This window comes from Sorex araneus, chromosome 5 (genome assembly GCF_027595985.1).
Source record: "Sorex araneus isolate mSorAra2 chromosome 5, mSorAra2.pri, whole genome shotgun sequence".
Lineage (NCBI taxonomy): Eukaryota > Metazoa > Chordata > Mammalia > Eulipotyphla > Soricidae > Sorex > Sorex araneus.
In genome coordinates this window covers 156,229,035-156,243,132 of record NC_073306.1, presented here as the reverse complement: position 1 = coordinate 156,243,132, position 14,098 = coordinate 156,229,035, and the positions used below count along the sequence as shown (strand labels likewise).

The following is a 14,098-nucleotide window of genomic DNA, read 5'->3' as shown; positions in this document are numbered from 1 at the left end:
TATCCCGCCCACACGGCAGAGCCTGGCAAGCTGCCTGTGAAGTATTCAATATGCCAAAAACAGAAACAACAAGTCTCGCAATGGAGACGTTACTGGTGCCTGCTCAAGCAAATCTATGAACAACAAGACGAAGGGCTACAGTGCTACCAAACAGGTCTAAAACAGAAGCAGCCATCCCCCGAGCACCCTGTCTCCCTTCCTTCTCTCTGCTCTTCCTCCCTTAAGTTGTCAATTTTCCTGACTTCTGAAAGCAGGGGGGATGAGTTTGTTATTCAGGTCCTCTGTGGAAATATATAAAGGATGCAGTAAGCACTTCTGACATTGACTTCCTTTTCTCAGAATTCTTCACCTCATTTATACACATTGTGGTTGTGTCTGTAGGACTCTTGGGTGTGTCTAGGCCACAACTATTTTACTTATTCTATTAATGATGTGATTGTTTTCAATATGAGGTTATAAAAATGTGCTGCTGTGAATAATGTACTAGATGTATTATGCTGAATACATGTGTGCTTTTCTGCTGGATAACTAAGAGAAAAACTATGCATATCTTTAGTTTTATGTGCTGCAGTGGTAACTCTCATGTTAATGGTATTCGTGAAATAAAATATCTGAGTTATATAACCAATCTGTAACTTTTAGACCCAAGATAAGTCCTCAGAACACTAACTCTGCTCTAATAGTCTTTATGATCTATTCATTTATTCTTTAACATGCTTTTATGTAGATTTTCCACAGATAATCTTGCCAGTATAGATACAAATAATATCAATTCAAACTCCACTATCAAAGAATTTGAAGTATGGTAGAATCAATGAGAATTAGTATGAACTTTAGATTGTTTTTTAATGATATAAAGGAGAAAGGCTACCATCAAATGGAGAAGCTTCTTGGAGAATGGCTATGAACTGCTCAGATGGTAAAAGAAAGAAAGGAACTTTGGTAGAGTACAGTAATTCACAAACTTAGTTGTCACTGGAATTATTTAGTGTTATTTTTCCAAGTGGGTGATACCACCCTCTGGATACTACCCACTGCCACCTGTGAGGGGAAGTGGGGTCTCATGAAAGATCAAGGTGGCTGCGAGTAGCCTTGAAAATTGCTTACTGTTTGTTTACTTTAGGAAAGTGTGTTTCTGGGATGGGGGTTTGTTGAGGCATTGGAAGGTGGGGAAAAAAAACTGTTTGGGGAGGAAGCACAAGCCAAATAAATTTGGGCAGTGATAACTAGTACATCTTTAGAAATATAATACCTGAAGCCCACTTTGGACCAAGTAGACTTTTTGAATGAAGACTAGGATGTGTCGTAGAGTTAAAGCATTTGCCTTGGATGTTTGAAGTCCTGTATTTAATCCCTGGCACCTATGGAAAGTAAAAATATCTGCAGTGAGAATCCTGAGTATCTGTGAATTTTGCACTTTTGTTGAATAATTCTCATATAACCTTTGATTAAGAACAACTGATTTCATGGGTTTACAAAACTGAATATGTTTCTTATGATTGATGCACAGGCTTAGAGAGGTAATAGTAAGAATTAAAACATCCTAGAATGGAGAGTCATAAGGGCCATCGAAGGCTGCCCCTTTCATCTAATATTTCACCAGGAAAAAAAATCAAATTTGCATTCCATAGAATTCAGTAAATATAGAGTGAAGAATAGGTAAAAGAGGGGTGTTTAAGAAGTCTCCTGTATCAGTGATGTCTAAAACAACATTTATATTCACACTGATTTAATTAGCATTTCTGCTTCAACACTGGTTACATTAGCTGTGTTTTGGAGATATTTATTCCAAGAACCTCAACTTACACCAAATAAACACTTTTAAAATAGTCATCTTAGAGAATCTTCCTGTAAATATTTTGCATTTTTAAGGATTCAAGGTTTATTTCTTTCTATTCTGTGAACTGGAAAAAAATCCCCAAAGTTGGAAACATTGTATATTCACTGTTCTTTTCAAACTTAGCAATAGGTGGTTTGAAAATGGGGTTTGGGATGCCAGCAGCTGTTGTGTTTGAGTGAGGAAAGTCAGAGAGAAAATCTTGAATGTTTTTATCTTACTGTTCCTACTGTAAGGGAGCAGTGGCTTATAGGAAAAGACCGCAGTTTCCTAATTTCTGTAACCACATTTCCTTAAGACTTATTCTATCAATTCCTAGGAAAATGATCTCGAAGACAGTTCTTGAATCATTCTAAACAACTTTTTCATTGATTAAATGGGTATCTCATTGATTAAATGGATACTAATATACCCATTTAAAACAAATATCTGATCACTCTCTCAGGCATTATCAATTTTTTGATTGGATGGCTGGTTTCATTTTTTTTCTAATTTTGTTTTGTGTTGTTTGGGGGCCACATCTGACCATGCTCAGAGTTGGCACCTGGCTCTGTGCTGAGTGATCACTCCTGGTTGACTCAGGAGACCATATAGGATGCTGGGAATCAAATTGGGATCAGCTGCTTACAAGGCAAACACCCTACCTGCTGTACTATTTCTAGACCCCTAGTTTCTAATTCTTATTGAGGCACCATGATTTATAATACTGCTAATGATAGAGTTTCATGCATAGTGTTCACAGCACATCCACTATCAGAATATAAGCTCCCTTCTGTCAGTGACCAATGGAGCTCCCCCCCCCATCTATGGTAAACTGGGATTGTAGGTTGATTTTCACCTTCTGTTGCCTTTTTCCATTTGTTATTGCTTTGCTAAGCAATTTACTGCTTTGCCCCTTAAATGGGGATAGAAGATATTATATACTGAGTGAAATATGTCAGAAAAACAGGGGTAATACAGAATTCTCTCATAAACAAGATATAAATATATACACAAATATATACATGTATGTATATTTATATGTATATATACATATGCAGGATATACATATATACATGTATTCTAAATGCATATATACCTACAAATTTATACACATATATGTCTTAGTATATTTAAAGAACAACTGCTGCAAATGTTCTTTTTGGTTTTGAGTAGTGCTATTTACTTAAAGGAAAAAAAAACCTGTTACTAGACACAGACCTTCTTCTATGCTGTGTTTTGAAATGTCACCTGCTTCACAACAAGGAATCATTTCACTGCACTTTGACAGAGTTTTTTAATCAGGGATAAAACAATCTCAAGAGCCCTGGGTTTCTGTTTTCTTTATTCCATCTGACATTTCTTAACACGGGTTCTTTTCTTTCTATTTTCCTGCTTCATCTATCCATGGAAGCAATTTGTACTTCCTGTTTTTATGATGTTCCTACCATCTCCTTGCAGCTCTTTGTAGTAGAGGTGATTGAACATGACAGTGTGATTTATGCTAATTCTTCAACCTGTGAAGTCAAGCACTTGAAGGTCGGTCAGTGTTGAAGAGAAACAGACTAGTAGTTCTTTGGAGAAACATAGGTGGTTATGCAAGGCAACTGTGACAGGAGTCATTTCAATAGAGACTGCACGTTTGGACAACGTCAATATACTCTTACAAATACAGGTTGAGGTGGATGAAAACTTTCTTGACCCAAATCCTGGAATGATTTTTACACATGCTTTGGAGACTCTGAATATTCAGGGCAGTGGTTAACAGAAAGTGACCAAGGAGAGGCTATAGCAGAAAGAGGCCAACTATAGCCAAATGGGAGTGAAGCAGAGAAGGCCACTGACCTAGTCATTGGAAAGTATGATTTTTCCCCCTAAGCTTTCCCTGCTTCAGCATGATATAGGGTTTCTGACATTCGGGCTCTGGTCTATTCATTTTGCTAATTCCCTCACAGAACACATAGAAATTACTAGATGCTGAGTGTTCATTTAAATTTGGAAAACATCAATGAGTAAGAGGCAAAGTCATGCCACCCTGATATTTGTATTATATTTGGACCCCATAGTGTGGTGAATATAGGAAAAAGGTAGGATAATAGTTTAACAAGTGTTGATGCTAAACAAATATAGAGTGGTGGCTAAGATAACTTTAGATTGGAAGTGTTACTCAAGTGTTTTTCAAACTAGCCATGAGAGACATGGTTGCATATTACTTGTGTCTTAATGGTTGCAGAAACAGACTCTAATACAAAGAGAAAATTGTAGTTTTCTCGCTGTAGTAAAATATCAGACAGACAAGTCTGACATCTTTTTTGCAGTATTACACCAACCAACATATTGTCAGATGGAAGACCTAAGAACTTCCGGGTCACGTGAGTCATGGCCATCCACCCACATTGTCAGGAACAGGAAGCACTGAGGAGTTAGGAGTCATGCTGGTGGGGCTGGTGCGATAGCACAGCGGGTAGGGCGTTTGCCTTGGATGCGGCCGACCCGGGTTCGAGTCCCAGCATCCCATATGGTCCCCTGAGCACTTCCAATAGTAATTCCTGAGTGAAGAGCCGGGAGTTACCCCTGTGCATCGCCGGTTTGACCCCCCAAAAAAAGTCATGCTTGTGTCATGCATTACAGAAGAATGTCACTGTATCACTGTCATACAGTTGTTCATTGATTTACTCAAGCAGGCACTAGTAATGTCTCTATTCCTCTCAGCCCTGAGACTTTAGCAGCCTCTCCTTACTAGTCTTTCCCAACAATTGGTGGCTCTTTCAGGGTCAGGGGAATGAGACCAATTGTTACTGTTTTTGGCATATCGAATACAGCATGGGTAGTTTGCCAGGCTCTGCCCATGCAGGCAGGATATTCTCGGTAGCTTGCCGGGCTCTCTGAGAGGTATGTATATATAGTCATCCCATTGATCAATGATTTGCTGGAGTGGGTCCAGTAATGTCTCCATTCATCCTAGCCCTGAGATTTTAGCAACCTCTCTTTGCTTGTCCTTCCCAATGGTGCTGCATTAGAGGCTCTTCAGGATCAGGGGAATGAGACCCATCATTGTTACTGTATTTGTCATATGAATATGCTACGAGGAGCTTGCTAGGCTCACCCTGTGTGGGCAGTAAACTCTCGGTGGCTTGCCAGGTTCTCCAAGAGGCAGAACTAGGCTATCAGATGTGGCTGCGTGGTTCCATTTCTGGGAGCTTGGTTTTGTAGTCTCTGGATGTTGGCCATTGGTGGGATTACATAGCACCAGGGGCAGTTTCTGGGTATGACTGCTTAGCTACTAGAAAATGGGGAATCTGGGTAGAAGAAGCCTAGTCCCAATCCAAGCAGCCTTGAAGATCTCAGCCCTGGGTCCCACACACCTGGGTTCCTCTGCCGGTTCCTTCATGTGTGAGGCTCGTTCAAACGTGTGGGGAGTGGCCGGCTGTGGCTGGGACTCTGCTCAGGGCAGGGAAGGAAAGTCAACCTGCCCCCTCTAAGGGGTCCTGGTGAAGACAGCCAGGTGCAGAGGCAAGAGACTCTGTGTTGCTCTCTTCCGGCTGAATAAACGGAAGAATTAACTTTTTAAAATATCATCAAGGAATAGGAGGCAACTGTTTTGTTTTGTTTTGTTTTGTTTTGTTTTGACAGTTGGTCCCCAAAGCATGTAAAACAGTAGAGAGGAATGCAGTTGCAACTGAAGAATCCCTTCTCTGCCTGCCAGTGGGATATAGATAGCCATCATGCTGTAAGTGGATTGTGGGTCTGTATTCAGAAGGTGGTTGGTGATGTGGTAGGCATTTGCAGATATCTGAGGGCAGAAAGGTCTCAGGGACTTCCTCCTCAGTTGAGGCCTGAGTTTCTGTGGACAAATAGAGCTTGTGAGGGTCAAATGAAACATAATCCAGGTTGAGATTTAGCAACTGCTAAGAACTGCGTACGACTATAAGCTTGATGTGTTGCAACAACGATAAAAAACAGCTTGGGGCCTAACTATAAATTGACTCTGGAGGTCAGAATAATGATTTAATATACATGTCTGTCCTACCATATATAAAGTCAATATACCAGGTTTATTGTTGTTTGGGGAAAAAATTATAGCACTCAAATGAACCTCGCTGTAAGTAGCTTCAAGGCTCTGGGAAACAGGTGCACCCAAAGCCTCTCATATTCTCATCATTGCTGCTGGAGAACTTGGCTTTCACAATTACAGGTTAGTTTGGGAGCTTTTCCTTCCCCACAACATCATTCGAGTCTAGTCACATCACTTCTGTCATAAAAGAAGTATTGTTTGGGGGCAAAATTTACCCTGTATCTGCTCAGTGGCCAAGGCCAACCACTTACCATGATTGACAGTTGGGTAGAAACGCTGAGGTCTCATTAAGTGGTGCCAACTTTCCTCATATCACCATGGCAATGTTTTTCAAAATTTATTTTTCCATGGTACATGTCACCAGCATGACCCCTAACTCCTCAGTACTTCCCATGCTTGACAGTGTGAGTGGATGACTGGTCATGACTCTTGTGATCCAGAAGTTCTCAGGTCTTCCACTTGGACGTGTTGGATGGTGTATGTAGAGCAGAGATTCCAGTCTTATTTCTACATGGATTGTTTACTTCAGTGAGAAATACACATCTCTTATAATTTTCTCTTTGGCTGTGTGGGTGTTGGGACAACTGTCACTACAGGCAGGTATTAGCACTGACTTTCAAGAAATCATTTTGCTTCTCTGGACCTTGATTTTCTCCTATATAAAATGGGAAGGTAGGCTTGATTCCAAATAGAGGCATTCTATTTTATTCACTAAATTCTGAACATCCAGAAAGCAGGAAGTTATTTTTGCTAACTTCTCACCTCCTTCTACAAAATTGATGCATAGTAAATAAATATTCACTGACTGTTGATTTTGGTTTTTATTTCTCAGGGCTTTGGAAAGAGATACACAAGGGCTCAAATTTACTTTCTCTTTGAGCTACATGCAGTAAGATAATTATTTCTTGCACAGGACCTTAGCTGTTTTATGCATTCAGTAGGGAATTTTTTTTGTAATCGGGCTCTACAAAGAATCACTAGGATTTCAGAAGATACTGTGTGTGAAATCATCCAGTGTGACAGTAAATGCTTAACAGATTTATTGCTGTCCACATCTTTTCTCCCTATAAGGTTTTGCAAGCTGGTCCCATGACCATAATGGTTTCCAGAAATTATCAGAAGGTAGTCTTGGGTTCCCGAGGACTGATGGTTTGAATAACAGAATAGATCATGTTTATGTTAATGATTTGTATCTTTGGTGTTATGTTTATTCCTGGTAAAAGGTCATGGGAAAAACTCAATCTAAACCTAGACTAGAAAGGTTGCAGACTCTGTCAGCTCAAGATAATTGCAATGTGTTTATAAACTCAGGAATCTGAATCATGAACTGAGGCCCTGATTCATCTCTAATGTGTTGTCTATAAGCCCTAACAACTGAAAATAAATTGTTTGATGTTTCAGCCATACACTGAGCTCGGCCATCTCTCTCTAAAATCTTCCTCCCTCAACCCAAGAGACAGAAAAGCAGAAAAGAGGCAGGTTTCCCCCCCTCAGTGTTATGTATAATTAATGTGTTCCTTAGGTGAACTCTTTTCAAATTTGAGGTAGGTGCTAAAATAAAGGAATATGCAAAGGGTGATGTGGCCCTCTTGTACCCCCCTAATAATAACCAATTATATTAGAGGGGAGGCACCGGCCCCTCCTGCTGCCGCCGAGATCTGATCCCGGGGTCCACATGCATGTGTGGACTCTCCGCAGCTGCACTAGCGTGAATCCAGACCCAGCTAAACCACTTTCGACATGGGCAGCTCCTTTCAGAAGGCCTCCAGCCTGAGAACTAAGCCGCAACCCCATGCCCGCCCAGGAGGGGAAAGGTATTTCTCTCTCTTGCCTCTCCCTTTCCAGGGATGAAGGGCGTGGGGACTGCCATATTATGACGACCACAGATGGGGTTTACAAGCTTGCAATGATCGAATATTCGGAACAAATCTTCCTGGACTTAGTTGTTAAAGTACAGAAATCAAAAACCACGAGGCTGCTAGGCTGCTACCGCAGCCACATGACCTCATTTCTCTTCACAACACGTCTGACTCTAGTGGGGTACTCCTAACAATAATGGTGAGGTTTGTATTGAAATATTGAATGTAACCAAAGTAAATAGAAAGGAAAGTGAAATTTATCAGTTACAAGGCAGGGGAGGTGCGGGGGGGGGCGGGATGGGAGGTGTACTGTGGTTTTTTTTTTTTTGGTGGTGGGATATGGGCACTGGTGAAGGGATGGTTGTTTCAGCATTGTATGACTAAGACTTAAGCCTGAAAGCATTGTAATTTTCCACATGGTGATTCAATAAAATAAAATTCTTATAAAAAATAACCAATTATATTTGAGCAGATCATTATATAAGAGCAGAGTAAAGGAATGTATACAGTGTTTTCTAAATTGAGTGTATGACTATTCAGTCTCCAAACATACAAGCAAAAAGGGTTTATTGTTTCTTTCTAGCACAAGTCTCGGAAACTTAGTGTCTTCCCTGAGTTTTCAGTGTGTCTGCAAGTCTAGCAAAGCTGAACAGGAATTACTTGTGAACTTGAAATGCACATTCTTGAACCCACCCCAGATGGGGTCCCACCCCACCTACAGAATCTGGAAAGGGAGCTGTATCTAGACAGCTTTTGTAAGCTTCCCTTTAATGTGCCGGCTGGAACTTTAACTGTGAGAATCCTGGCCGGTTTATCCAGCAAAGATGAAAGCCAAGTCACCATTTCCCAGTCCACCCTAGGGATGTGGTGGCCAACCATGCGACTCCACTGGCCTTCCTCCTTCAGGTTCTTTCAGACGCCTGAGCAATGCCATCTTACTTCTGATTTTCTTTTCCCAAAGTTTTGCTTTAAGCTGAAAGACCAATTAAGGCTTTTCCAGGATGCAGCGGAAGGCTACTGAGATCATGGGGCTGAGATCATGTCCATGAGGCGGCAGGGGACAAATGCCTATCAATTTTGTGGGGCCCAAACATTTGTCGTCAATACTAAGTCAGTTTCCCCGTTTTAAAGAATAGCCTTAGTCTTGGATTTTTTAAGTGCCTGTAGCTGTTTCATATCCGAATGTCACACCAATTCTGCCTTCCTCTAGCACAGTTAGTGTCTGGGCTGGAAAGATGGGTGTGAGAGGAATGTAAAAGGGAAAAAAAGTTCTGTTAAAATATTAAAAGATCAACACAGAGAGGCACAGTGGGGAAGGTCACAGCTAGAAAAGATTACGGCCATGATTTAAGCTATTCATTTTCAGATAAAAATGGGGAACAGGAGGCTTAGAGAGGGGAAATGACTTCCAAAAATCACTGAGTACAGAACTCAGTTTTCCAGAAGCCTCCCTGCCATTCTCACCAGTCAGTGTTTCTCCAAATGGGGCCTTGGAACTCTACTCCATGGGCTAGGAGACCACTGCATAGATTAATAAATCTAAATGTCTTGGACTGGGCACCTCATGCTTTTAGTTATTTATTTTGTTAATGAGTTTTTAGGACTGGAGCAATAGCACAGCAGGTAGGGCATTTGCCTTGCATGTGGCTGACCTGGGTTCGATTCCTCTGTCCCTCTGGGAGAGCCCAGAAAGCTACGAGAGTATCCCGCCTGCAGGGCAGAGCCTGGCAAGATACCCATGGTGTATTTGATATGCCAAAAACAGGAACAAGTTTCACAATGGAGACGTTACTGGGGCCCGCTCAAGCAATTTTATGAACAATGGGACTACAGGGTGACAGTACAATGATTTAAAAAAAAATGAGTCACTGAGATACACACTTACAAAGCTTTTCATGATTGGGTTTTAATCATACAATGTTCCAACACCCATCTCTCCACCAGTGTGCATTTCCCATCACCGATGACCCCAGTTTCCTTCCTTCCACCGCAATACACACTCCCAACCTCAGGTGCTCTCTCTCTCTCTCTCTCTCTCTCTCTCTCTCTCTCTCTCTCTCTCTCTCTCTCTCTCTCTCTCTCTCTCTCTCTCTCTCTCTTCTCACTCTCTCAGCCTCCCAGCCCCCTCTCCCCTCTCTCCTTCTTTCCCTCTTTTGAGCATTATGGTTTGCAATGAAAATACTGAGAGGTTATCATGTTTCTCTCAGTGAAGGGATTTGCTGCTGTTACTGGGATGTGACTTTCACCATCATAGTCCAAAAAGGCTGCTGCAGTTCCAGCAATCACAGCTATGAAACTACCCCCAAATAAATTAATAGCTGAGTTAAAAATGAAAATTTATTAACCTCTTTTATGTAGAAATGGTTATCCTTATTATGTAATTCCCTCTAAAATCCTAAGATAAGGCCAGAATCAGCGGCCAGGGTCAGCCCTTACTCAGAACTATTCCTTAGTTGCAGGTAAGATGGAGTATGTCTCAGGGACCAGTCTGAGTTGGAATATATTGATCGTCACACATAAGCAAGGTCTGTGAGACTCCCTTTCTACAACGGTGCTTCTCTATATTTTTCTGTAAAAACTACCTCTCATGACCTTGTAGGGAATATGGCTTCTTTGAGAACAAGAGACATTTTCTAGCCTGCTGACTTCTTGCCAATAATGCTCTTTCTCAACCTGAAAAAGAAAAATCAAAATGTTATTTTCATAACAATGCAAATACCTTTTTGCCTTGTTCTCCTTTATTCTTACCCACATACAAGTTAGAGTTTGTGAGACACTGTGTGGTATCAACATCAAAAATTGAATTAAAACACAGATATGAAAACCCATATTTTTGTCTTAAACTGAACAGAAAGTTTGCAAAAATCGCAAATACAATGTTACTCTTCTTACTTTTTCTGTGCCATGGAAAATAGTATTATTTTGGATATAATAGGGTTATTATTTTTCAATAAATTAATATTTAGTTTTCATTTAATTTTTTAAAGAAATAGTGCTTGCTCTCTCCACCCTTGGAGAAGCTCACGTTGTCTCTTGAGCGCGTTACTCTTACTTTTCTCTCTCTCTCTTATCCCTTCCTCCTTCCCTCAAAAGAGCCTCTAAATAAAATCTGTTTACTTCAAAAAAAAAAAAAGAAATAGTGTTAATTGATACAAGTAATGTCAGCAAATATATTGTGGGGGCTGACAATTGTTAAGATTTGAAGGAAGTTTTTAGATTTAGAAGTTTTGAGAACTTCTGCATTCTACTGTACTTTTAAATATTTTTTTAATATCTGGTTTGGGGCTATAGCAAGCAGTGCTCAGGAATTCCTCCGGGTTCTGCATACAGGAATCACTGTGGGGAATCAGAGTGTCATATGAGGTAGCAGGAATTGAACCCAGGCCAGACATGGAGAGAAATTGCCCTACTGGCTCTCTATTACACTTTAAAAACAAATAGTAATGGGTCAGGGAGGTAGTAAAGTGTTGGAGTGGATACTTCACAGGTAAATGGCCCCCAGTTCAATTCCAGGCACCTCATGTCCTTACAGCACTAAACAGGCAGAAAAGTTATTGGCAGAAGTAACCCTCAAGCACTGTGGGGAGATTAAAAAATTAATCAATTAAAAACTGGATGAACCACCACTTCATTATAAGAAGACAAATTTGAACTTGAAAGCAACGTGAGGGTAGAAATATTTGCTAATTATACAAGTTCCTTGTGCACTTCATGTCACATAATCAATAAAGATGGATGGAATAAATGAAACAATTGATAGTTTGCCCCCAAATCCAATGGTAATTAACCACAATACCTTAGAATTCATTTTTTCAAACAAATGGCTTGTCTCAATCAATCTACCTGGGGTGGGGGGAAAATTGGCACCAGGGGTCAGGATTGAGTCCTGTTATCTCCTTCTGAGGTCCCAGAAATGACGTAAAGTGGGACGCACCTAGATGGAGAGCTATACGTCTGCTTACCCATGCACCCACCCTCTCGTTTCCATCTGCCTCTCAACCTCCACAGATTTCTTTTTTAATTTTAATTTTTGCGTTTTGGGGCCACAGCTTCCTATGTTTAGTGCTAATTCCTGACTCTGCATGCAGGGATCCATCAGTTCTGGCAGGGCTCAGGGGACCGTATACGATGCGAGGGATGTGACAGGGGTGGCTGTGTACAGGCAAGTGTCTTACCCACTTGGACCATTTTTTTCAGCCCAAAAGATTTCTTTTTTGAGTGTCAGGTTTATTTTAAGGTATTTAAGAGATCTGGATATTTATAACTTGGGAAATAAGAAGCTCTGACTCCATTTTTATTGTTATTGCACACAGAATCTTTGTATTAACTTGAGTAACTCTCAGGGAAAAATAACTTGATGCATAAAAATTACACACTGCAACCTTTTTCTTGGCTACTGTTTTGGGTTTCTTTTGTTAAACTAAAAAATAATATATAAGAAAAATGTTTAGTAAAATTTTCCTGAGTATTCCCCTACTAGCCCCCTGCTGCCAACACACACACACACACACACACACACATACACACACACACACACACACACACACACAACCTCTGAGTATAGCGCTAAAAGATTACGAGTCTGGTGAGAATTTATTTCCTGGTTTATAGATGGTCAATTTCTCATTATGCCTCACATGCAGGTATAGACAGGGGGTTCTGAGGGTTCTTCTGTTGACGACACTCATGCCATTCATCAGGGGTCACCATCAGGACCTAATCACTTCCTAGAGGCCCCATCTCCAATATCCTCACAGTGTGGAAGGGGATTTTCACATGGGAATATCAGGGGATATTCAGACAATGGAGCCATTATCTCCAATGGAACATTGAAAATTCTGAGATTCAGGGAGGAAAAGTAACTCTAAATAAGAAGTAACTATGGGATCACAATTCAGAATTTCAGAGCTCCTGAAATTTTTAAGATACCTTGAGAAGAACTTATTAACCATATTTCTACCTGCATAATTAAGCAAGAAAAAAGAAATGAAATATGTTGATAACAGGCTATTCATCTGACAAGCAATTTGTCACTAACTTCTCCCTTACATTATCTAATTTGAGCCAAAGAGGATTGTGCATGTCAGAGAAGTTAACTAACCTTTCCAAATCACACAGCTAAAGGTAAAGGTAACATTTAAGGTGACATTTTAAATAGAAGACATGCTCTATCTCTCTTTGTGGATTACATGGTGAGGTATTATCTTCCAAAGGCACAGAGAGATGAATATTGTCTTTTCTGGTATTAAAGTATTTTCTTATATAAAAAATACGGTTATAAAGGTCTGGCTATGTAATTACCCTCTATCCAAAAATGAAGTAAAAGGTGTAAGACATATTCAAACTTTTGAGTCACTTAAACGCCCCCAATTAAGAAAAATCTATGTTCAATGCATATAAAGAATAACTACTCTGAGAAGTCTAGGTATGCAAGCCCGTGAAAGCTCTTCCATCTCTGTCTTTTTAGCCTTCTGGATAAAAGAGAAAGAGATAGGAGTGGAAGAGAGGATAGATGGATTGACAGGACTAAACCTCTGAGATTGAATATGGGTCTTCACGACTTCAGCAATGTTTTGCTGCAGGGAAAAGCACACAGACTGCAGAAAAGAGGCATGGATCAACTAGAGAAACCGTCCTCCAAAGAAAATGCCAAGTTGATACCCTGATCTCAAATTAATAACCCCAGGAAGAGTGAAAAATCAAGTTCTCTTGTCACTAGTTTCACACTTGTTAGGAAAGTCCACCACAACTGACAGCTCGTTCCCCTTGAAGTCTGTGGCTTCTACTGTGGTCTTTCATTGGTGCCCCTCTAAAGCTCCACAGGGCAAACCAACAGAAAACCCAATATCATGGTTTTAGGAAGTGGGGCCTTTGGCTGGTGATGACTTGATGAAGATGGAGTTTTCAACAATTAAATTAGTACCCTGATAAATCGTGGCTGACCCGTGTTCGATTCCTCCGCCCCCCTCGGAGAGCCCGGCAAGCTACCAAAAGTATCGCGCCCGCACGGCAGAGCCTGGCAAGCTACCCATGGCGTATTGGATATGCCAAAAACAGTAACAATAAGTCTCACAATGAGAGCCGTTACTGGTACCCTCTTGAACAAATCGATGAGCAACGGGATGACAGTGACAGTGACCCTGATAAATGATGCTCTAGAAGAGCCAGGGAGTTAAGCCGGCTCCACATAGCCTACCTGGATCTCACCAATTACAGCCCTGGTGTCCTCCTATTATTGACAGGAGTGTCACTCCCCCAGCCAGCCCCACTGGGAGCAGACCCTATTCAAGAAACTTGAATATTCAAGTTGGGACTCTACAACTTGGAGAAGGACCTTTCCTAGACCAT

The 14,098-nt window shown here is 40.8% G+C and overlaps 1 protein-coding gene across 1 annotated transcript in view; it reads left to right on the top strand.

The window, feature by feature from the left end:
• The window catches only part of KCNIP4 (potassium voltage-gated channel interacting protein 4), a 540,146-nt gene that overhangs the window by 173,875 nt on the left and 352,173 nt on the right, over window positions 1-14,098 (top strand). The gene's annotated exons all lie outside the window — the stretch shown is intronic.